The sequence below is a fragment of the Taeniopygia guttata genome, chromosome 2 (genome assembly GCF_048771995.1).
Source record: "Taeniopygia guttata chromosome 2, bTaeGut7.mat, whole genome shotgun sequence".
NCBI classification, from domain to species: domain Eukaryota; kingdom Metazoa; phylum Chordata; class Aves; order Passeriformes; family Estrildidae; genus Taeniopygia; species Taeniopygia guttata.
Genome location: NC_133026.1, coordinates 42,635,449 through 42,660,006, shown reverse-complemented (window position 1 = coordinate 42,660,006; position 24,558 = coordinate 42,635,449). Strand labels below are relative to the sequence as shown.

The window sequence follows — 24,558 nt, the reverse complement described above, 5'->3', positions numbered from 1 at the left end:
AGGTCCTTTTCTGTTTTGCACAGAATAGGAAGATATCTAATTAAGAGACATGTAACAATGCTGAAATGAAAATGGTTATTCTGTTCAAATAATGTGTCTCTTTTCTTTAAATACTTCACTCTTAATTGCTACTTTGACATCTTCTCACCCTGATTTAGTTGAAAGAGTCAAGTCAGTTGTTACCTTTTGTCATGAGCCTCTGTGGGTTGACATCTTCCAGCCCAAGGAAGAGGAATTGCTTTAACTTAGCACTTGCCTTGTATTTTTGGCACTTCCTAGGGCATGAGCACTGAGTAGGAGCACACTAATTACATGTCCTCTGGTGTGCCCAGAACCCCAGGCGCTGCCTATTAGTCATTCCTGTGGCTGATGGAGTGCCTGCCAGGACTGCCTCCCTTGTGTTGGAGCATGATCCCGACAGCACAGGCTCCACAGCTTCTTGAGAGACCTTTGCATATGGTGGAAGGTGCTGGGACAGTTAGGCTCTAGCAGCAGATACAGCTGCCCTTGCAGAAGCAGTGCTGTTCCCAAGTACCCTTTCAGCTGCTTGGAGCCTGCTGCCCTCTCAGGTCTGCTGGATGGGCTTCTGCCTGTGTCAGAAGGTCAAGTGAATTTAAACTATTTAGACATCAGCTGTCTGTTAGCAAGGACCTCAGCCCCGGGACAGCCATCTGCCCTGCTGAGGTGGGGAGCTGCTCTACAAGGTGGTGGTTGCAGCCACCCAGCTCAAGTCTGTCCACATACCAGCTTTCCAAAGTATGTCACACCTTCCCCAGATCAAGAAATTAGGATGCTCTAGGGCTGTGATAGGCTTTGACTTTGTATCAAGAGCAGGTCCATTAGAGGTACAGTATGTGCAGGTACAGTCTGAGCAGGTCCATTAGAGGTACAGTATGTGCTGCCTCTGTTGGCTCCTGCCTAATGCGCTGTTCCCCACCACAGCTGTCCTCAGTCAGGCAGCTGGGAAATGCTGTTGCTGCCCTTGGCCAGCACCATGGGCTGTTTTACAGGGTACGTCAGATTTTATGTTTTCTTCATGTTCCTTCTACTCTGTGCAAGGTTCTTGCTTCTGTCACTTGTTTACTAAGTGATGAAATGCCATAAAAAAGCACATTTAACTTTATTTCCAATGCCTAGGTATATGCATCTATGCTTTTCACCAAGTAGTGCTGTACTTGAGACACCAAGGCAAGGCTTTTATACCTTTTATTAAACAAACTGATACTGAAAGCCACAAACTCCCAAACTCCCAGTGTTCTTCTCCATGCTGGAAAACAGCAATTACATGAGGCAATGTGATAGCAGGTAATATCTCCCCAACAACCTAACCCTTCTGGTACACATTTCTTGAGGTATTGCTGCCATAAAGGTGAGATGGAAGAGGCAGTGTTGAAGCCAGGGTTTTATTTACAGCTCCTAGTAGTGCTAAAGAGACCAGGGGTGGGTTTTGTCAGCTGTGTTATCCCCACCACAGGGCTCCGGAGGAGCCTGTGAAGAAGGGCTGTAAGAGCTTTGAAGCCTTTATGCTTCTGGGTTTGTAGCAGTCCCCTAGAGGTCAGCAGAGCCTACATTTCAATACAGCTCTAGCTGATGGTAGCTTTGCAGGAAGGATAAAAGCAAGTTTGCTGCTGCCCTGTGAGACCCTGCTTGTTCTCTCTGGCAGTTTCAGCTGACACTGGAGAAGGGATCAGGCTGGGGAAGAAAAGAATCAGCTCATGGGCCAGGAAGTCCTGCTTTGGAGATGAGCTTTTCCTTCACAGACAGGTTGAGAACCTGAATCAAGGGGGAGAAGCAGCTGGAAGATGGGTGCCAGCATTGTCAAAGCTGCATGGGGCAGTGGCAGCTGGTGCCTACACCTCTTGGCTCCAATGATACCCATTCCTTCTGGGATCACGGCTGGACTGTACAGAGTCAGAAGCAATGTCCCAGCAGAGCAAGCTCTGCCCCAGCCATGCCTGTGTGTGTATCTGCACTCCAGTGCTGCAGTGGTGTGGCTGCTGGTCACACTGCTCTGCTCTCAGTGTTCACCTTGTGCACTGTGCCATGCTGGTCTCAGCCACGCTGCATCTGCTGATCAGATGTTACCTCTGCTTCCCCAGATCCTTGCAATCCCAGCCTACTTCATGCAGCCACTCTTTTTACCTGCCACCCCAGCCCAGGACTGGAGGTGGAGCTAACTTTTTCCTGGACTTTTTCAGCTTCTGGGGTTGGAACAGCAGTGTAAGGGAGCCAATCTCTGACACATTGAAATGACTTGAGGCTGACAAGCAGGTCACAGACAGTCATTCCATGTCCAGTCAGCATAGACATTGTCCATGAATTCCATGTCTTTGCCCTGTCAGGGGAGACCTGAAACCAGTGCCTGCAGGACATTGCTAACATGTGCATCACACTTTACAGCAATAAGAAAATTAATTACCTTGAGTGGACATGAGCTTGCATTCACTGCTCACCCTCTCCCCAGCTACAGCTGCAGGCTAAATAACTGGGAGTGCAGTTCACAAAATATGCCTCCTTCTCCCCAGCTTTGCTCTTGGTCAGCATACTCAGGTCTTTTCCCTATTGTTTGGCTGGAAACCCTCCAAGCACAGCTCTCCATTTTCCTCTGCATCCATAAGGATCATATGCTCAGCTCTAGTGAAGAGCAGAGACTTTCAGTCTTCGTTCAGGAGGACACAGTGCTAGAAATACAGCGATTCACTCAGAAAATCAGTGCCAGCTTTTATGCCTTCACACTGTCTGGTTTGGTTAATAAAAGTTTGGAAATTTTTATTTTGGCTCTTCTTGAAGGTTTTTCTTTTTTATTATCCTATTACTCTCTGTTTACTGTATTGCTTTTTGTTTCTGCAAACCCCTTATCAGGAAGGGTTTTGAGCTGCCTGTGAGTCATGTAGCAGCGATGGGGAGTGGCAGCTCTGGGAGCTGAGCATGTGAGTTTGTGCCCAGCTCACATAATCTCATAACAAAGGCTGCTGATGTGTCACCCAACTTTCAGTGACCCTTTTGGCTGCCGTGCCTAGCTGCCTAGTGTGGTCAACCAGGTGCTGGTCGCATATCTCCTCCATGTGCCTCTGGCTATGGAAAGGGAATGCCTTGACCTTGATGAATTCAGCTCTGTTTTTTTGAGCCTTCTGAAGTCAGTGTAGCAGGCTGCAATAAAATTATTCATGCAAAACCTAAATTACAAAGCACAGACCATGGACCTTTTCTTGCCATCACAAAATATCTGAGCCTGAGGGCGTGACAGTTTTATGGATGCACAATCCAGGAGCTGCAGATATAAAGTGGGATAATTAAATATTTGCTGAGACCTCTCCAATTGTACATCAGGACCAGTACATGAGTGTGTGTTTTTCGAGTTCTGCAGGATAGCAGGAGACACCTTTCTGGGAATCACCAAAGCAAGGCTCTTGCTAAATTCCTTTAGATTTTGTCAATGCACAGTTTTTTGTTACGTCATCCTAAAAAAGGGAGGTCACTACCTGTAGAACTGGTAATGTGATCACTAACCAAGGCTCATCAGCACTCCCTAAACCCTCCCAGGCAGAGATGAGCAATCAAGTAGATAACTGGCCCATGCAGCATCCCTGCTACAAGATAGATTGCATTGCAGCAGCAGATCAATAAAGGCCCCAGGAACATGCTTTCGTCCATCAGTACATGAAAGAGCTCAAGAGGGAAACTGGGGATAGACTTGCCATCTCTGGGTTAGAATCATTAAGGTTCAAAAAGGCCTCTAATTAATCATTGAGTCGAGCCTTTTACATAAAATGGCCAGATCCACCACTAAACAGTCTTCAGAAACATGTAAGAAGTGGTGGAGATAACTGGAGTCTTTCTGGAGAGAAGAAAACTTGTCGCTGTGGAACCCAAGAAATGTACAGCAGCCACTGCCTCTCTTCCTCCTCACCAGTCCCCAGTGAGGTGCTCTGCACCTGGTCCTGCTCCAGGAACTGCAGCCAACCTCTGGCCCCTTCCCCTGTCACTCAGCTTCTTCAGCCTTTGCAAAAAGGGCATTGGCAGGACCCCAAATCCTTATGACTATGCACTATCCTGCTGCCAGAGTGCTCCACACCCAGCCAGCCACCACACTGAACAGACAGTGCTCTTTGCTGCTCTGTGAAGGAGGCGCTGCTGCAGTTCAGAGGCTAAAGTCCTCTGCACCCTTGGCACAGCCTGTCACCACATCCATTTGCATGAACTTGTACATGTTTCACCACCAACTGTTCTTTCAGAACAATAAAAGTTATGTTTTCCTTTCTAATAAAGTCTCCTCCCTCCCACTGGCCCTGCAACAGGGCTGTTTGTACACTGTATGGCAAGCCTTACCCATGGACTACAGGTTGCTTAATGGGATCACGATGCTGAGAGTTACTACAATCAAAGCAAAGTGACCAAGTTTAGCCATTCAGTCATCTGCAGTGGCCTGACACTTGCTGTTGTGTATCAGACCTTTAGACACGCAAGCAAATCACACAGGGGGTGTGAATAGCATGCTTCTGACTACTGCCACTGAAGCCAGTGCATCTGATGGGCAGCTCATGCAGTCTTGCATGTCCCTGAACCCCCGTTCTCCTTTGCCTTTGTAGCTACTGCTTGGCAGAGTAAACCTTCCAGTCAGTGCCTGTCACCTACCTGTCATTTCTCAGAACGCATGCTCTCTTTTCTGGCACTGGTACTTAAATAGTCTCAATCTGCATTCCCAATATCTCATAAAAATGATTCATTAGCTGTGATGGCAGAGGAATAGAGCTTCCAAGAAGAAGAAGGCTGATGAAATAACCGATGCTCCTATTAGCTGTCCTGGCAATGGAGATGGTGGGTATGTGCTTCTGAATGGACAACCTTGCTCAGAGTTACATCTCTACTGACACCTCCACTGTCACCCCCAAAACCTGCCACAGTTCACAGCCTTTCTGATGAACAGCACAGCTCCTCCTAGCTAAGGTGGGCATTTCTTTCAAGTATCCTTTGAAAGATGCTCTGTCCTCTTCCCTGCTCTTGTCTGCTGTTGCTTATACTACTACAGCCAATGGTATCCAATGCAGGGAATGTGTGAGCAGGGATGTGGTTCACCAAACCACAGACAGCCAGAAGAGCAGGTCAAATGAAGGGGCAGGAGCCACTGCCAGCAGCCAGTGAGCAGCAGCCTTGAATGTGGAGCTGTCTTGACCATAACAACATATCAGGACCTTGCAAAGTCCCCATCAGTCTTGGAGGGCAAGAGAAGGTGGGATGGCAAACAGGGCTTGCGGAGGCTGACCTGTCAGATCTGCAGTGTGGACCCTCGGGGCTGTTTTCTCTTTCATCTCCTGTTGGTGCCATATGAGAGACTCCATGTGAATCTGGAAGAAAACCCTATGTGAGGAGGAAACAACTAGATCTGATGACCTGTTCTGTGTTTGAAGACAAAAGTCTGGTTTAATTTCCCTCCTCTGCTTCTCCTCTGATTGACTGCATTCCTTCAACTCCATGTGATATAATCTTGCATTAATGGCATGAGGGTTACCTCAGAAATCACAGAATCATAGAATTCACAGAATCATAGAATTACAGAATCACTAAAGCTGGGAAAGACCTCTGAGTATCTCAACTCTAAAGGCAAGAATCTTCTTTGTTTCTTAAAGACATACATGTTTTGTGACAAAGTGCAGGGAATTAAAGTATCCCAGGTCTGCAGGTAGACTGTTACTGGGGACACCCACTAGATTTTCAATCCATGGGAATAGATTGGGCAGGACCAGTTTAGTTCCTCTGCAGTAGCTCTGACCTCCTAGCAAGTTAGCACTCAAGATATTAGAAGATGTCACTGGGTTTTTTTATTTATAAACTTGTTAAGTTGTGAAATCTGTGAAAATACACAGTTAAAGCTGATTTTACTGACAAAGCTCAGTGGTTTATGAAAAGAGTAAAACCCCAGTTTCCTCTTCAGCTTAATCAGTGAATCTTAGAGCTGGTTTTCATCCACCTCCTGATTTTTTTGTCCATCTAAACAATTGCTTTATGGCTGCATAGAGAACTCCAAAGGATATTTTGGTGTTGCCTTTTCTATTCATCTTCAGGATTTTCTGGGTCATGGAGTCCTCTGTCATGCTGCCCTGACATGTGTCCATGACTTCTAGAAGTGCCTCAGAGGGCAGACAACAGGGATGGACCTTGAATAACCTGGCTGCGATCCAGGAGAACTGCACAGTCCACCTCAAAGCCTGGGCAAAAGCACAGGTGAGAAGCCATGTGCTGACCAAACCCTGCTGGAGTCATCAGCTGGGTGAGCCACAGCTCCGTGAGCCACTGTTCCTGTGCAGAGGTGGCACAGCCATGTTATGTGTGCCAAGGCAGGCACCCTGGCATAACTCCACACCCTTCAGCTTGCCTGCTCCCTCCTATGCCAGCATGGGAGGTTTTCTCCCCAGCCCTTCCCTAATTGCTTGTTCCTGGACTCTGGCCACTGTTTGCTGCTCCCAGTGCCTCTGGTACAAATGTCTGCAGAACTGTGAAATGAGCTGGGTTAAAGACCAACAAGGGCAACTTGGTTTCTGGTTTCTTCTGAAGGGGTGATTTAAACCTCAGATGTGTTAGCAGCTCATTTTTACAGTTGCTTCAAATCAGGGGGCAAGAGTTGACAGTGCAAGGGGACAGGGATGGTGACAGGATGGATGGGAACATCTTCAGTTGTCTTTGCTGCCAAAGCTGGTGAAGCAACATCCCTACATTTCAGCTCTGCTAGAAGCTCTCTCTACCCTTCACAGGCTCCCATCACTTTGTTGGCAGATCCTACATTGCCTGAAGGATTTACTCCATTTTCCTTTAGGGATTAAATGGTTCACATAGTTTGAAATGTATTGTGTCATGGCATATGTGGGACTATCATTAACATTAAAAGGAAAGACACATCCATCCAGCAGAGAATAATCTGCTTAATGGCTAAATGGGAAAGCTGTGTACATTAAATTGCAGTCAGCTTTGTGATGTAGTTTTCCCTATGATAAAATTGAGACTCGTTTCAAAACAGGAAATTAATTTTCCCTCTTTTTATTCATTGGGTGCCATAAATACAAACCTGCCCCTTAACAACCTATAGAAGTCTCCACTACAGTGTATTTATAAGACCTGATGTGCCATGGATGCCTTAATGTAAAATCAGCTTCTGGTTTTTTTGGACTGATGACTTTTGAAGTGACAGCCTGGGACAACATTTGTCTTGGCTCACACTCTATGCCAACCCATGAACAACTTTTACAGGCTGAACTTAAGCATTTGAAGTTTTCTCTTCTGGAAAGCAGGAGACAAACTGATTTGAAAGAAGGCTGAAAAAATTTAGGTGGACAATAAGTACTTGATTTGTAGAGGTATAAGTTACCACCACACATTTAATTGTTCTTAGGAAGGGAGTAAAATCTGGATTAATTTCATCAGAAAATTCAGACCAATTATACTTAAGTCCATGCTATTTCACTAACTAAAGTTCTGGCTACAAATTTGCGTAAACAAGGATAAAAATTCTTTGTTACGTGTTTTAATGTATGAAATGGAAGTAGAGCTAGAAAAAACAAGAACTAGGGAGGAGTCACTGAGGAACCAGCAGCAGCAAGGCTTGAGACTACCACTTGAACTACTGCCTTCTACATTACACATTCAGGTCTTCAGTAGATGTAAAGCAGTTGCTGATACTCATATTTAGAGTGCATTTACCACTGCGCTGCCCACGCAGGTTCTGAAGAATGTGAGCAGTAGGCAGCCCCTGTATGTGTAGCAGCATGAACAGGAAATAGCGCCTGGATGGCATGCACACTTCTGGAGGAGGTCTTGCTCAAGTGAGACTTCATTCTGGATTTGCCCACTCAGTTCTCTCCAGCCCTGCTCTCTTGGTTGTGTCAGTGAGACTATTTGTCAGGGCACACAATGAAGAGACTGAAGACTTGATTTGTGTTGAAAACAACCTCCATACAGATGAAGTTATTTCTAACCCAGGCTGGTTCACCTTTTGGCCCCAAATCAGATGATGGAGTAACAAGTGGTGATTCTTAAGAGGTGAGGAATAGCAAGCAAAGAAGCTACAGCTAAAAGCAATGTGAGTCAAACGACTGCCTGAGATGGTGGTGTGTCACTTCTTGTGTACGTGCTTTACAGCTGTTTGGCTATGGACCACGATGTTCATGCCAGTCCTCAAGTGCTGGTTGAAGTTACACCTAAACCACGAGTGCTGAAGTCTTTGAATGCACAACTGTGTTAATTAACAACTATTAAAGTATCATCAAAAGTGGAAGAACAGAATTGAAGCTTCTTTCACTCATCTCAAGGTTACAAAAGTACCTGGAGAAATCAGGACAAAGTGTGTTTCCTTCTCTACAAATTCCCACATCACCCTTCCCTTCATTCCCACTGGATAATCACTTCTCCTACTGCTGGACACTGGGTAGCTCTCAGGTGCTAAAAACCAATTCAATCAGGCCAGATATGTGGGACCTACACCTGGGTTAGAATGACCCCCTCAGTCCCAGCATATTCCCTGAAGACAGGGGAAAGGTCTGAGGTGGAGTGGAACAAAATCAACTCCCCCGACCCCTCTCCCAGCATATCAGCAAACCGGGGGGATGGCTCAGGCTTCTTCCCAGCTAAGGTCTGGTTAACTGGAAATGTACCAGGTTTGTACTAAAGTACCAAGCAACATGCTCAGTACAGGCAAACCAGAAGCTAAAGGAATACCGTCCTTGGTATTTTCTTTAAACAACAATTTCCAGTATAAACCGTGTATGCTGCAATTGTATGTGCTACAGTCTGGTAATTAACAGCTTGTTGTTTATGTCTGGGATGGATAATAAATACATTGTGTCCTGTCTTCTCCTCTTCCTCTCCCCATCCCAAATAAGTAGGTTATGTAAGTGCTTTTCAGGGCTACCATTGGCTCTGAACATGAGCTATCCTCAGCAGAAGGTACATTGAAAGGGGATAAGCAACCATCACTAAGCGAGTACCTTAGTCCCTTCTCTGGACCCTTGCCTCCATTTGTCTTTGCAGCCTCTGACACTCCACGGGGAAAGAAGCTGCAGCATAACTTCCTCCCTCTTTCCCCCATCCTCACTGCTGCTGGGAGAGCAAGGAGGAACTTTGGAGCCAGGGTGGTCCCAACCAGCCTCACAGCAGCTGCAGCAGCTGCAACTGTTCACCGTACAGGGGCAAAGTTGTTGGATGCTGCAGTGTGAAACCAGGGAATGGAGAAACTGGTGCCCTGCAACATTTTGTATCAATATACAAACTGTGTCTTAGTTGCTTCTCTGCAAGTATAATCTCAAAAGCTACCTGTGCCACCATTGCCTTTGAAATAAAATATGCTTTTCTGTCTGGCATCAGGATAATAGACCTCAACCACAAAGAAAATGCTCCTTAGACCTTCAGACTTGGAAGTGATTTTTCTTAACACAAGCAACAGGCAGCAACAGGCAGTTTTTCAGCTTGATCCTGCTCCAGTGGTAAGGTTTCACTAAAAACCTTAGCACTGGAGCAGAGTCAAGCTGAAAAACTTAATATTCTGCTGCTTTACAAGTACTAACCTGGCATAAATTCATCCTGCCTTCTGCAGCTGCCCAGTATAATTTGAAGCAATGAAGAGGGAAAAATCTAATGAAGAAGGAATGGAGTTTGGGCAAGTAGATGCACTGGATACAGAGGAGCTTCTCAGATACTGCTTCTTGTTCCCAGAGGAGAAGGAGCTCAGATGGCTTTGGGCAGTTTGCAATTGCAAGGGATCATATTTTATTTTTCGCTGGTGGCCAAGTCAGCTGCTGTATTAAAAAATGACCATGGTCAAAATCAGTGCTGGAGATGGCTATGATACGGGAGTAAAAACCATGCTGTAGTACATCTGCTCCCCTGGCATACAGCCCAGCACATTAACCAGAAGTGTTGGGGAAGAGGATAAGAGAGAAGAAGGAGTTACGGCCTCCCTAGGCTTCTGTATTCTGGCACTAAGTGTCTCTAGGGCAAAATCTTCCTGTTTTGGGTGTGTTTGTCCATCCCTGTGCAGGACACTCTTATACATATAATTAGACATTTTCCTGAATAGGAGCAATCTCAAGTGCAGGTTCACAAGCTTTTGTGCTGCCTAAGAAAGGACAGAGCACAAGATTCTTGAGGAAATGTTTGGGGGAGATGCCATTACCAGGCTTGCCAGCCTGGACAGGCATACAGAGAGGCAGCCAAGCGAGACTGGGAGGTCAGTCTGGGAGTTTCCCTAAGAATGCCCTGGGGTTGGCAGCCAGAGCAGGAGGGCCCTATTGTTCTTCTGAGTAACAGTCTGTGTTTGCTGCAGGGAAGCAGATCCCTCTGTGCTGTCTCATCCTGCTTGCCCTACCCAGCTGCTGGAGACTGCAGCAAAGGGAGTCCCAAAGGCAATGATTTCGGGTCAGAAACCTCCTGACCCCCACCTGCCTCTTGCTAGAGCTCTGCAAGCTGCCACACATGCTGCCAGTCCCCAGGGGATGATAATTGTAGGATGGGGTCTTGCAGTATAAGTGCTTGGGGAGCTATTTCTTTGTCTGGGTTTCTCTGCTGCCACCACAGAGGAGTACTGATCTCTGCCTGGGAGCCCTGTGTGCAGTCACTGTGTCAATATTTAATCATGGTAATTAGTAACAGGCTGGGTGGCTCAGGAATTCACAGCTCAGCATTTACCTCATTCACCTCACCCCTCTTTTGGGCGTAAGGATTGTGTCTATGGCAGAGAAAAGCAGATGATTGTGGAACTACAGCTGCCCCATTTTTTTGGTAAATGTTTTATTTATAGGCTTTTACAAATCCTTTCGCTCTGGTGGCACATGATGCTGTGAAACTAGGAAGAGAGGATTTCATTGCAGGTCAAAAGAAGTTATTTTTGTTTCTAACCCATGGACAGCTGCCCTTTGCTACCAGTGTTTTAAGGCTTTTAAAAACCACAGACTAGTGGCAAAACAGCAAGCTTCCCTCTGAAAACTGGGTTAAAACAAGCACTGCATGTTTCACCAAGCTCTGTCCTGACACTGTAGCAGAGTAGAACATATATCTAGGTGCATCAGTTAGTGCCCGGCACCTCTCCCAAAGCCATCGACTACCAGGAGTGGGTTCTCTCCGTTTCAAGGTATGAAGCTCAGCCAGCAGAATGGGGCTAACTGCTTCTGAAATCTTTAGGAATTTCTGTTCAGGAGTTACAAATTAAACTCTCCTTGGAGACATCATAAATCAGATCCAAGGCTACCTGCTTTGAAGAGCCCTTCCAACACAGCAGAAGGACTCTCACTTGTGATGTACATGAGCCATGGCTCCAGGATATACCCATTCTTCGTCTGTGAAAGTTCAAGTTAATAACTGTAGGAAAATGAATTAATAGGTGTAATAAAATCAAAACCAAGTGCAAGGAATTGCAAGGGGAACAGGCAATAAAAAGGCAGATAAAACTTAATATTGATAAATGTTTCTGGGACTCTTTTTCTTGTAAAAGAGAAAATGCAGAGGGGAGATCCTAAAGGTCTGTGAAGTCATAAGTGATGTGACCATGGAGAAGAAGGTTTTGACTTTCTCCTCCAATAGTGGGGGGCCACTAAATAAAACTAGCAAAAGGCAGGTTCAATTAAGTTCTTCAGCAAAATGTACTCAAGTGCTGGAATAAGTTACTTAACACAGGATGTGGATGCCCACCATTTCAGTCAACTAGTATTTGTGGAAGAACAGATATTTGGGAGACAAGAAATGGCTGTGGTGACCTTCCTCCTATTTCTGTTTAGCCTAATTTCTTTTTAGTAGCAGAGGAGAAGTGGCATGCAGCCATCAGAATGGGAGCTGCATAGAGTCCTGAACAGGGAAAAAAAATCTACAGTTCATATGAGAAAACACATCCCCATCACATACTGAAACTTCTGGTGTTAGCACTTAGTGCACAGCAGAAGACAAGTCACTTGGTCAGTGTCTCCTCATCCATCCTTATCCTCTCATATCCTCATCAGGGCACTGATCACACCACACCAGGTGTCTAGGGTATATGACTAGGGTATATGGGAGATGTAGGTTTAAGGTGGCCACACCACTCACCTGTCTTGGCACTCTGCAGAAATATGAATCAGGGGACCAAATGCTGATAGCAGTGCTCTGAGAGATGGGGTATGCTGTACTCCTGATTTTTTTAGAGTGCAAATACTACAAAATATTTTAAATACAGAATGATAAGCCTCTCTCCTCTCTCCTTGCTGATGGCCCGTGGGACCACAAACTGGGAGAAGGTCTATGACACTGTGGTGCAACAAGGGGGGCAGCAAGATATGAACTATCCATCAGGGGCCAGTGTGAGGGGACCCAGGTGCACAGCTGTACTGAGCTGTCATCCCTGTGATGCTGGCTGAAATCCACCTACCACCATATCAGCTGCCCACTGCCTCAGACAATACAGGAGATCTCAAGATGTCATTATCACCTTTCTCAGATGCCTGTGTGCACATGCCAGTGTGCATGCATTAACTAGTCATGTGAACACCTATGCATGTATTTTTATAGAGATATACACAGGGATTTTGGAACCACTGCTTTCCAAGCAGATGAGGATTTGGAACTCTTTCCTTCCCAGAGGAGGCAATTAGGAAGTCGATTTTAATAAGGACAGTATCCTGTTCTGCCAGTGATCAGTGAGGATGACTGCCACAACAGCCAAGTGGTGCAGCCAGCGAGCATTTGGCTTAATCACTTCTTGACAGGAGCTGGTCTCTGTGGAACATTCATAAATAATTATGCTGGGAGCATGGGACCTGGCTCATTGCTGCAGACCCACAACAAGACAGACAACTAAACCCCAACCAAATTCTGAATATTTTTTAATTATTGCTGTGAGGCTTCCTACTAAATCAAATTCAGAACAGAGCTTCTTGTTCATGCTGCAGGGGAGAGGGTGTGGCATTAACATCCCTGGGGGCTCATGAGTGACAAGTAGAGGGAGGGGGGAACATCTGGAGCCCCGATGAGCATGGGTGGCAGGAGGTGAGTGAATAGAAAGCTTCACTTGGAGGGTGACAGCTGCGAGGCTCCATGTCCCCTCTGCTCCTGACAGCAGTGCCTCCTGGAGCTTTTGTTTCTCTGTCAAGCCTTGTGCCACTCTTCACCAGAGTGCACCTTCCTTCCAGGCATGGATGCTGGGCACATGGCACTGAGCATTGTCAGTGTCTGACAAACAATTGGACATCAAGATAAAAACAAAATGTGGCTTTCTTCAAATACAGACTTTCTCATTTCCAAGCAATATAGCTTTCAATGAGAACATCTTACTGACTGGACCACTCCAAATAGTCTGAAAATATGCTTTGTCCTGTGGATGGTCAGAAAAAAAGGCTGCCTTCTCAATGTAAATGAATACTGGTAACAAGAGAGCATAATATGCTCAGAGCTTTCCAGGCTCTGTTTTCTCATTCCCCACCCTGCCACCCCTGCTTGCATCAGTCATCCTTCCTGTTCTCTGACCCCGCATTGATGCTGTCACCACACTGGGCTGTGACCTCTCTGAATGCAGCACTGCAGCCCCCTAACCCATCGCTGTGTCGTAAGAGGGGGAAGGGGCTGTGCTCAGCCCAGATGTGTCACAGTGCTGTGGAGACTGTGAGTGAGCTTGGCACACCCTTACAGCACCTTAGAGAGTGTTTGCTTTGCTGGTTTCACTTCTGTACCATGCTCTGGCATGGCAGAATAACATTCATGGAGGACTCTCAGTATGAATCTGAATTTGATATTGTATGACCTTCACCACCTCGTGGACCTCTTTAAGGCTGTGACTGCTAGATTAACTGCTTTGGTTTGTCTGGAGCAAACAGAGAAAACTCCAGAATGGGCTGGAATGCAGTAAAGTGGTTTGGGAACTGACTGCAGCTGTGATGAGGGCTTCCCTGTGAACCCTTGACAACTTGCTTTCCCACATTCTGTTCTTTCCCTGCTTATCACACAGTTCTCGAAAACCAACCTCCTTTTGCCTGCCCCCATGCCTGCCTGTGATCTGGAGGGAACTGCTCAAGCCATTTTACTGCAGTAGCTCTTGGTGTTCCTAGCCAGCAGAAGCTCTGCAGAAAGACCTAAGGGTGACAGTTTCTAATTTAACATGCACAGATGATAACACATGTGGTGAAAATGTGTGGAAGACACTCGATTCACTCAAGTAAGTGTTATCCATAAGACACTGGGAGCACCACAGCTCTGCTAGAGCCCTGTATTTGGCATCTACCAGCACACCAAAACAAAAGCACTTGATATATTTCAGTAGTCAAAGGAAAGCAATGGTTCAGGGGAGTAGGAGTGTCTAAATAACACTACCAATAAGAAAAGACTGTACAAATGGGCAATGCTCACTAAGACCAGAAAGGAAAACAGAAGATTTAGAATGAGGTCTGCAGCCCTCAAACATGCTGTTGCTGATGGGCAGGGAATAGTCTTTCCACCACGGGCAGGACAAGGAAAAGTGAATTTAAACTTCAGCAAGGGAGACTTGGACCAGAAAATTAAGTTTCCTAACTCTAGGCATTGTGAGACACTGGGAGAGATTGCCTGGGTGTTTATTGACTGTCTGTTGCTAAATGTTTTTAAGAGCAGAAACGTTGAAAAACTCTTGTCAAAAATCTAGTTTACATCTAATTGATTCTATCATGGAGCAGAAGGGTAGACTAGGTGGATATTAAAGGTCTGAGACAGTCCTTTTTCCGGAGACATTTTTAGATATGCTAATGATCTAAAGAGTTCCTAAGAGCTAAGTATTTGTTTTTAATACCAAGCATAGCTGGTATATTTGGCATGGCCTTAATCATGGTCTGGCTAAAAAGAGAAGCTTCCCTTCCAGTCAACTAGCAATGTTCCAAGCAAATTATCTGTATTTAAAATGCTATTCATGGCACATATTTTAAAAGCAGCATATTCTTCAGTTTTCCAACCAGCCACCTTCTGAACATGGAGCACATGAAATCCTTGGGTCACACATTTATGAAACCTGTGTCCCCATGGGCTCCTTAAGTTACCGAGGACCTGTGATTTATGACAAGAAGCAGGCTTGCCTGGCTTTGACCAGGGTTAGAAGTGCTTACATATGCAGGTAAGGTGTCAAGTCAGAGGGGCTGGGAATCCCCATCACAGGCTGGAACAAGCACCGGGGACACTCCACTCTGGAGACTTCCAGTTACTGTCCAGTACAGTACAGAACTTTCCAGAAGAGCATGACCTAGCCTGGCTTGGCTTACTGTGCTCACCAAAATCACACAGGTTCAGATGAGGCAACATACCAAAATCTACTGCTTAACTGACACCTATGGAAAAACTGAGAACAAAAAGATAGAAGAACAAAGAGAAATAAGTACACATGAGGCACTGCAAAGCTAGACACCTGGTTGTGCTGCCAGAACACTCCCTTCATGTGTGGATCCTGCAGGAATGCGAGGCAGAGAAGCATGCACAACCATAGGGGAAATTATCTCCCATGCTGGTGATGCAGAAAGAAGAAAACTCTATCTCCAAACCCATGGAGTAGGCTGGTGCTAAGCTCTGCCTTAAGTCTTCTTTTGTTGGGAAAATCCTGGCAGGATGGGTCAGGAATTCTGTGGCAACCCGGTTTAAATATGAAAACATACAGTGTACATATGAAAATTAATGCACAATTCAGAGCCCTGTGTGCTGGGCTGGGGCTTGCTTCTGACAAGCTTACACTAAAAAGCAATTAACTTTGAAAATGAGCTGACTGGACCAAGAAAGCAAGGCAAATATTTTCAGTCTGACAGCCATTTCAGGCCAATTTCATTTCTTTTACACAATTTCAATAAATTCCATTTTTCATCTGCTGTAATTGTGGTTTTCCCCAAAACAGTGCACAACCTTAAATTCCCAAGGCCTTGGGGAGAGTATGGATAACCTCATGGATTTTGGGAGAATATGGATAAACTCATTAACAGGAGCAAAATGATCACTGAATGAATTAATTTACATAGACATTTAAATGGCTGCTTGCAGACATTTATTTCGCTAAAAGGAGGAGAACAGTTTCTTTTCGGAGTTACTGTCTCGTGCTTTGGAGAAAAAGTTGCCAACAGTTCACATGGAATTTTCTTCATGTGACGAGGTTCCTTTGAAAATAACTGAGTAAAACTGAACCAAAAGCTTTGTTCCCAGTCACACTAGCTCCTGAGCTTGTTTCTTGCAGAAAGCTTTTGCTTCTTGTTCTCAGATTTGACATCCCAGTTTTTCAACAGGGTATGGGGACTTTGGCAGTTGTCAAACACGGAAGTAAGGTAAGTGTAAGCCTTTGGTAAAGGGAAGGAGACAGATGCATTAGCTACCTGCCAGAATGGAAATTTACCAGGGGTGTGTCTGTGTGACCCAGCTCAGCACCAGGTTGTTTTGTGCCACAGATGTGCAATGTCTGCCTTGGCATTCAAGGCTGGCACACAGTGAGTTATTGTGTAAAGGATGGAAATAATAGAAAAAGTGACAGCAGTTTTAGATCTCTTTGTCTTCTGGGAGCCCTGGCTGCTACAGCAGATGAGCCCTTCTGTCTTGATGACAACACCCTGGGATAAGCCCCTGTGAGCAGCTCCAGGTTCAGTGTTGTTCCTACAAGGTGGTATCCACCCTACAGATTCACCTGTCACTGACAGCAATCTGGTGCAGCATGTGGATTGAGCTTTGAGGAGTCCCTTGGACAACATGCTCTAATGCCCTTCTTAATAAAACTGTAGTTCCTGAATAGGTGCATGTGGTATTTTCAGTGGATAAGACACATACTCATCCCCATTACACGAACATTGGCTAATAATGCCCTGCTGTGTGTGCATTGGTTATCCTGTCAATGAGATACACCACTGAAGCAAAACGTGGAATAAATAAATAGACTCCACAACTTGGGGTAGTTATGAAGTGGGTATGTATTGTCAGTGCCTGACACAAGTGAGATATTTCTCAAAGATTTGTACACTGTGCTTTAGTCTGACCCAAATCTTTATTCCCAAAGGTGTTCCATATGCATTCTATTACACAACTTTTCTATGCATATTTAACCCCTGGTCCTGCCTGCCTTCACCTCCCATGCTAAATAAATCCATGCCCTTCTGGGCACGTGCAGTTTGCTGTGGGGGTTGCACGGGGGTCCCTGGTGGTCTCTGAGGCTGAAGATTGTGGTCTTCCTCATGGTTGAACTTTTGAACTCTTCCTCTCTGCCCATGAGCTTTTGGTCTTTGGTGCTTATCTGAGTATCATATGTTAGTTTGATAAGTTTGGAGACAGAGGAGCCTCTTTATCTGGGTTCTTTGTATTTTTGGTCCCTATTTCTTATTGTTCTTTATGCAAGAAGATTCAGTAATTTGCATTTTTTTATGCCCTTTTGTACCTTGATGGAGGTTTCTTAAGTAAAAGGTTAAAATTCAACACATAATTTTACAAGCTAAAATATAAATGCTTAATTCATTTTGTTAATTTAAGTGAATTCCAAAAATCTCTGTTTCACCATGGTTAAGCAGCAAAGGCACAGCATCCTTGACACTGAGACATGTACCTGGATGGGTAGTCATGGGCTGGTGAGCAGTCACAGGCTGCTCAGCATACATGGGAAAGCAGCAGACCTTCAGATTACACCTTGTACAATGACCATAATCTCTATACAACCATTTCCAGGTCCTGCACAACGTACACAGAAAACAAGCTAAACAAGCAATTTGTTCTCCATATGAAAATAAAGTAAGTCAAGGAAAAATAAAAATACAACAACAGCATGCATCCACACGCTCAAGGGCACTGAGATCAGGCAGCTCTGCTGAAACAAAAGGCCTTTCATGCCACTTCATGTGTGTGTGTGAACAGCACTCTCACGAATTGCTAACTTGTCCTTTAGGAGCGAGTCAGATAAATGAGATTCTAATATCAGAGCTAATGCTCCTTTGAAGTGTCGTTTTGCCTTTGTGCATTTCTGTTTCTGTATTATCAAATTGTCTTCCACAAAGCTTTATTATCACTGATAACCTAGAACTAAGAGAGAAAAATTTTCTATTCGAGGATTGAGTGGTTAAAAAAAACAATACTTCCCTGGATACTAGAAAATCAAATAGAAGACTCCAGGGCAGAAGGGCTAATTAAAAAAAAAAAAAAAGAAAAGCCTCTTTGCTATAAAAACCCTTGAGGGGAGATAAAAGCTGAAGGGAGGTGCATGCTTGAATAATAAAGCCTTAATGAGTTTGGGTCCCTGTCTAATACAAAACATTGATTTTGGCTGCTTGATGAAGTTAGCTATTTGATTAGAAAAATTTAATTTAAATGGACACTGCCCACTAAGATCACTCTATTGGAGAAGTCTCTATTGCTGTCATAAGTAACTACTATTTTTTTGCAAAAGAAAAGAGACGGGACTGAAAAAGTAATTTGGAGAATCACTTTTTTCATACAGCTGGCAGAATTAGTTGTATGTCTTATCTTCTGTCTTTGCTGTGTCCACTCCTTGTGTGCCTTGTTTGGTCTCTCAGTAGTAGCTTCTCGGGAGTAGAAGGTGGCTGGAGAAATATAATTTAAGATAACAGGAAGATGTGACTGTAAAACATCAACAAAATATAGCAGGCTCTCAGCTGGCTATGCAGAAGCCAGGGACAGGAGGTATTTCCATGATATTTACACTTTACTTGAAACTGGGCTATTTCCAGTTTGAGAGCACCCACTTAAGCAGGCGTGAATTCGACACATCATTCTCAGGGCAAATGCTTTGTTTTACTTAGAAAGGGCAGACCAGTTCAACTGGGCCACTGACACACCTCAAGATACTAAGAATAGTGCTCTGCTAGTCTTAATATCTTGACGTGTTACCTGAGCTTGCGGTTTGAGCTTCCTTTGTAGTAAATGGGAAGAGCGTGAGTCATCTCACCCCAATGCAGACATTTCAAAGAGGGCAGATGACTCACGCCTACAAGTACTTACTTCACTGATGATAAAGGCCAGCTCAGATAGAGACACCTGATGTCAGATGAGATGACTCGCACCTTGATTTGGGACATTACTGGTGCAAAACTCGGAGTTAGGCAAGAGACAGACTGCTCAGCACCTGAATGGTATGTTACCCTAACTGGGGACTTGCTGAGAAATCTTGTGTCTGATTGCTTTCTCACATCAGTGTACACCAGCTAGAGAAGAAAGTCACCATCTACTCAAACCTCTCCTGCTATGCTTCTACCTTACAGGAATGATCTCCTGGATCAGTTTAGCAGAGACAAGGTTGTGGGTTAAACCCTGTGTCTCAGATTATGCAGTCATTCAAAGGCATAACAATCGGTGGCTGTAGTGGTTAATTTTAGTCTGAGCATCTGCGAGAGCCATGCCAGCAGACACAGAGTATGGTGTAGAAATATGAATGTCAGCAAGGCAGCAGGTTTTCAGAATTAAAACCAAGTAGTTTTTTTTCTTTTTCAACCCCCCTGTCTTCAGTCACCAGGCCTTGTCCTCCTCAGACTGTGACAAATGGTGACAGTGTCACTGGTTCATCCACAGCAGCTGAGATCCAACTGCAAGGGTCACTGAAAGGATCATCCAGAAACTCCTGTTTGTTGGTGACTGTAACACCATCACATGCTTAGGAGGCAACCTCTGTAGCATCACCCAGGAGCTCAACCTAATCTTATGTATCGACAAAGACCATCTTCCCCTAGGGTCACAATCTCCCTGAGGGGCCAGCTAAATAGGGGTTGCCAAGTTTATCAATTGTGGCACCATCTCTTCAAATCAGCAATACATGTTGCATTCCAAAAGCAAACCTGTCATTTAGTCATCTACAAAGTTGTCTTTGGAATGGATGAAGGATTCAGGGCTCAGCCAAAATGACTGCATGTCTGATGCATGTTATTTCTGCTCTCCTGCCTGGATGGTTATTTTGGGCTCTGTAGAGTTGCCCAACTCAGCTCCCCCAAATGCTGCCCATGCTGGGTTCTGGGCATGTGTTGCATGGATATGTCATTGACACTGAGACTGTCTCAGGCATCTAAAATTCATGTGCCCATCTTGTAGCTCTGCACATTCCTTAGACTGGTGTGTTTTTACATCCAGTGATTTTTTTGGCTGTGCAAAGGGTTGATGCATGTTAGCTAAAATTAGCTACAACACATCTAGGAAATGAGCAGTATAATGACATCCATTAATTATAATAATACTTGTAATACTTCCTCTAGTTTCTGAAACAGAACCTTTTTAACCATTCAAACGTCACAGGGAAATTCTGCTCTTAGGGCTCACCAGCACTACAAAGCAGACCCTGGTGCTGAAGTTTCCCACAAATGTTGTCTTGCGCAAACACACTGCTCTGTCAGAAGCAGAACAAATAGATAGTGAATTCCTACAGATTTTTTTCCTATTTCCCTTCATTTGCCTCCAGCTGTGCCCTTCCCAGCACTCCCAGCTTCCACCCAGGCCATCTGATAAAGTAACAAGGTCTGTGATGCGATCCATGCACTGAAGGAAACTAGAATTACAGAGGGCTGATCTCTAAGTTGCTGTTTATCGATATAGTTTGCAATTTCACCACTTGTGGAAGAAGGGCAGGCCAAAAGGAAGGGTCAACACATGCATTTTGCACTACTGCAGAATCAGATCTGGTACAAAACAACACTGCAGACACAAAGGCTTTGCCTCAGAGACCAGAGGAGAAAAGCAGTTGTGTGCCAAATTGTCCTTTTTTATATCCATGACAAGTGTTTTGAAATCCTCTAATTTAAAACTACTTTGGCATACTTCTTTTCTCTCTCTCAGGCTTGTTGGTGATGTTCAATCTTGAAACCAGTTCACAGTTTGCTCCATCCCTGGCAACTACTGAGTTCCACCTGCATGCCAGCAATTGCACCTCCTATGGCTGGTTGAGAGATCCAACTTGCCAAGTCCTACATTGTTCCAGTTCAGGGGCTATCCATTTTAGTGAGCACTCACTGATGGTTTACATTGTTTTTCTTGACTATGCAAGTTCCCAAATAGACATATTATTACTTATATCTATCGAATCTCTCACTAATTCAAATTCTGCCCTCTAACAAAAAAAAACCATAAAATGACTCCTAAGGGAGGAGGTTGCTTCTGAGTCACTGACAGAGCAGCTTGTTCCCTGTTCTCATGGGCTTCCCAGCATGTTTGGCCTTTATTACCCTCTCTTTCTGGTTTTATGAGTCCTCTCTTGGATTACAATCAGCTGCCAGAGTGCTGCAAGGTGGCAAGACATGAACAGGAACATCTGGGTATTTCTCTTAGAGCTGCCAATCACTGTCACTGCTGAGTAAATGACCTGAATGGTGCTCATTCACACTGCCAAGTATCACTGAACATGAGTTTGGGGCATCTTTCAGCAAAGAAATGTAAAATTATGGATCTGTCCTTATTTTTGTATTTTGGAAGCTGTTGGTCTGAAGTGTTTAGGCATTGGAGCGTGCCTGTAACAACATGGCATGATAGCTAGCCATTCAATGACCTCGCTAATGAGGAAAGATGATCTTACTCTGTTTATGAGAAACAGAATGCTTCCTGCAGTGTCCAGATGGCAAAACAACTTGGTGTGTGGTAGCATTTCGCTTCCATATGACTGGGTGAAATCCTGTGTGAGAAACAATGATGTTGAGCCTTAGTCCTGGAAATCCTCATATGTGCTACGCTCTCAACATAGAGGCAGTGGCTTTTGAATCAAGAACACAACTTTGGCCTCACGTTTAAATGCAGTAGCCATGCTTGTGATTGCCTACAAAGGCAAGTTACATCCCAAATCATCTTGCTGCTGGATGGAATATGAGGACCGTGGTGGGCCACTGTTGCTGTGGTGTGACTTGCCATTTTCTTGTGACAGTGATGAGTGTCTCTAATGAACATCAGAGTTGCTCCCCATCTTAGATGAAGGCAAGAGCAGGCATGACTAGACGTGTTAGCATCAGTGCTTTCTTTCTGGCAAGCAGGACATTAACTGATCATGACATGGGGAACAGTGAGATTGGGTTTGTATTTTCTGCTTGTTTGTTTTATTGTTTAAGTTAAGAGAACTGTAATGAGATAAAGTACCCTCTAGGAAAAGCTAATTGGATTTGAATAGCTTAATTAATGGAGACAATCACCTTAATAACCCCCTTTTTTCCCCCAAGTAATGGGGATCTGCGGTCTGCAAGGAGTAAAAATCAGCACAGTTTATGATACAGTACATGGGTATTGGTTAACAACATTATTAATGGTTGATGAGAAACTGGAAATAGTTTTTCTGTTCAGGTAGGATATATGTACATTTCAATATCATGAGCCATACAGCAAAATATTCACCACCAAGAGGTAGTGATATATATTATATTATACCTCAGATTATATTCTGCAGTTTTTTTCCTTTCAAAAAAATACAACCCAGTTTTAAACAAGAATTAAAATATGACAAAATGATGAGCAACCAGCAGACCTCTACTTCATGGTTGAAGTGCTGGCTGAAGGTCTTCATCTGAAATGAAAACATTTCCCATTTAACCTGAAGAAATTTTCTTATTATTACTGTTAATATTGATTAAGCTGATGAACTTGCAGTTGTAGCATTCCTGGCCACATTTTAACGACAGTGAAAGGAGAAAATTTGTGTTGCATTCCTGCTGCCTGTTGGAGCAGGAAAAAGATATAATCCAGGTATGGGAGTAGAGCTATGGCTATTCTCTAAACTGTCACTTCCCATAGTCTTCAGGAATCACCTGAACCAGGCAATGCTTAGCTGATAGTAAATTTGATGTCTTTCTCAGAGTAAATGGGGGATTTACAGAGAAGGAGCAGACTCTCCCCTCTCTCAGACTCCACAGGAAAGAGGTGTCAGAAAAGAAGGAGCATTGCTTTAGGCAGCTGGGAGGGAGGGGAGAACAATGATGGGATGGGATACACAAAAGACTACTGGCTTGGGAGGGACTTCAGAGATGCCAGGAGAAATAGGTTAAGATATACATTAATGGAAGGTACAGGCTGTTTGAAATTTCCTTTCAGCCTGCCTAATGCATGCCCTGCCAGACTGGTGGTCCAAGGGACAGAGTTCAGGTTGTAACACTGAAAATTCTAGCATTCAGTCCATACCATTTTCTCAGTGTTAGGTGGGATGCTTCTGCGAAACACAGTTCTTCTGTTAGGTTTCCATAGGGTTTTCCTTTAAAGTAGAACCATGTTCTTAGCAGAAGTTCAACCTACCCAGGACTTTACCTTCTGAAGTCCCTGCTGGAACTTCAGGGAAGCTTCAAGCTGTTAAGTCAGCTGGAATGTTTCTACTTCCTGAGGTATCTCTGACTACGTCCATGATGAGAGATGGCTTCCCAGAGACTCTTGTTTTGGCACTTACATACTGCTGATTATAGTGCTGACAGACTGGATTTATCATTGTGTGATGAAATCAGGCATCCTAATTGTCTTGCAGGTTTTAGAGTTTTTAAGTGCTCAGTGCTTATACCCTCTGTGGAGGTCTCTTTGGAGATCAGGGTTACCAGTATCAGGTCTCCTTTCAAGTGCAAAGTACAAAAAATGAGCTACTGTGCAGCAGCAAGAGAACATCCCTTCCCATTGTTTTCCCTCTGATTAAGAGGACTCCGTGGCTGAATTTCTGCCACTTGTCAGATGTCCTTTTGGCTGCGCTGCTAAACTCTACAGAACACTATGATTTGATTTGCTTCCTCTTTTTTTTTTTTTTTTTTTTTTTTTTTTTTTCAGTCATAGTGGCCTAATAATGAGAGGAAATATTTGAACCCTGTTGTTCAGCAGATTTCTGGACATTCTAACAAATGTTTCATGAAAAGTCACATTGATATGGTGAGGTGTAATCAAGGTCTTAATGTCACTCTAATATTTCAGATTTCTGCAAGTCTGTTGAAAGTGTATCCTTCTGCAAACAAGCTCAGAATGCCTTTAACTGATGTTACAGCTTTTTGAGTCAGTAGACACAGCTTCTAACATAGATGAAATCTAACCTTGGCTCCTACTTCTCCTTTTCTTTTATTTTTTTTTTTCTTTTCAAATTTCCTTATTTGTTTTCACTATCACATTTAATGCATTGAATGTCCTGAATATCCTTAACAGAGTAAATACGTTAAAAGTCTTGTGCTCTTGAAGCATACTGTCACAAAGGGGTTTTCCTTGGAATATAACTGACACCTTCAAATTTGTCTTCTTTACACCAATAAATATTCCAATGAGATCATTTGTGCCAAGAGCATTTTCTGTCCTCCAGTGTTAATCACCTTGCAGGTCTCCTCAGGTCTTAGGAGTAATCAAGCCCATCACTATTGATAACCAGTCACAGCTCCCCTGAACAACCCCTGCCCTGCTGGTACTTGGTCCACAAACCAATGCCAGGCTAATGAGGCAGCCTAAGCAGGGCTTTTTTACTTTGATTGAACTTTGGGAATGCAAATTCCCTTCTCACCCTCCTTAAGGCATTTGGTTTTTGACAGATGTGGCAGGGAAACTCTGGAGAGATACAGCTCTCTTTAAAACAGAACTTTTACTTTATCATGAACATTTGCCTAAAAGAATGCCCAGTTTTTTGTGCTGCAAAGCGTAGTCATAAAAATGGACAAT

The 24,558-nt window shown here is 44.2% G+C and overlaps 1 protein-coding gene and 1 non-coding gene across 9 annotated transcripts in view; both read left to right on the top strand.

Moving 5' to 3' along the window:
* MTURN (maturin, neural progenitor differentiation regulator homolog) overlaps positions 1 to 24,558 on the top strand; it is a 67,342-nt gene that overhangs the window by 20,357 nt on the left and 22,427 nt on the right. Inside the window, exon 4 of one of the 8 annotated variants that reach the window (XM_072925776.1) lies at positions 1,664 to 18,123. The exons of the other annotated variants lie outside the window; for them this stretch is intronic. The gene's annotated coding sequence lies outside the window, so the exon portion shown is untranslated. Of the gene's footprint in view, positions 1 to 1,663; positions 18,124 to 24,558 lie in introns of those variants that run through there. 8 annotated transcript variants of the gene reach the window in all.
* MIR2980-2 (microRNA mir-2980-2) lies at positions 9,443 to 9,522 on the top strand. Its single transcript, NR_049159.1, has one exon. It is a non-coding gene; the product is annotated as a microRNA mir-2980-2 (primary transcript).